At 36.2% G+C, this 1004-nt stretch overlaps 1 non-coding gene across 1 annotated transcript; it reads left to right on the top strand.

The window, feature by feature from the left end:
• The first annotated feature begins 290 nt into the window (after positions 1 to 290).
• On the top strand, positions 291 to 460 carry LOC142423738 (U1 spliceosomal RNA). Its single transcript, XR_012779336.1, has one exon. It is a non-coding gene; the product is annotated as a U1 spliceosomal RNA (small nuclear RNA).
• Positions 461 to 1004: the final 544 nt, after the last annotated feature.

The raw sequence follows: 1004 nt of genomic DNA, 5'->3' as shown, positions 1-1004 counted from the left end.
GAATACACAGAAAACAAACTGACTATATCTGCCAGAAGAGATGATGGAGAAGCTCAATATCAACAGAAAAAACAAACCCAGGGATCAAATGTGAAACAGGCCATAATTGTTTATATACAAGTGTAGCTTGAGGTTGAAGGAAAATAAAAGAATTCCATGAAATCCAAAGTCTGACTTTAAGGATGTCTCACCTGAATTTAGAGGCCATCTCAAGGACAGCTTTGATGCATGGAACATTAATGACTGAAAACTAGATGAGCTGTAAGGTGTCATCAAGAGCATCATACATGATACTTACCTGGCAGAGGAAATACCATGATCACAAAGGTGGTTTTCCCAGGGTGAGGCTTATTCATTACATTCCGGTTGTGCTGACCCCTGCAATTTCCCCAAATGTGGAAAATTCAACTGTATAATTTGTGGTAGTGGGGGACTGCGTTTGTGCTCGTGCTCTCCCCTGGGGAAATAGAAAAAAACATCATACATTAAGAAAGCAAAATATCATTTGCAAGACAGGACAAATATAAGCAAAAATAAGTGTCAGAAGAGACTCTGAAACTTGCTCTTGAATAGAGTAACTATAGTAAATAGAAGAAATTATAAACTAAGAGTGCTGAACATACAATTTCAAAATTTAACTTGAAAATATAAAGGATTGTAATGAAATAAACAAAGAAATGGAATTAAAACAGCAAAATTAAAGAACCTGTTCAACATACATCCAGCTTAAAAAAAGACTGCAGGAAAAATTCAAATCTCTAGTTGTAATATTGACAAAATATATGAGCAAAATATTGAATGAACATGAAAAAGGTTGAAGAAATACACAGATTATCTGTACTCCACCCCGCTCCACTCAAGAAGTCCAAGGTGCACCGAATGCATTGGCAGAAAACGAGGATCCAGGACTTGATGGAATGCCAAGCGACATATATCAACAAAATGATACAATACTAGAAGCACTCACTTATCTATTCAAAGAAATCTGAGAGAGCTACCTGATC

This window comes from Tenrec ecaudatus, chromosome 12 (genome assembly GCF_050624435.1).
Source record: "Tenrec ecaudatus isolate mTenEca1 chromosome 12, mTenEca1.hap1, whole genome shotgun sequence".
In the NCBI taxonomy this organism is placed as follows: Eukaryota; Metazoa; Chordata; class Mammalia; order Afrosoricida; family Tenrecidae; genus Tenrec; species Tenrec ecaudatus.
This window is presented reverse-complemented; position numbering and strand designations above follow the sequence as displayed.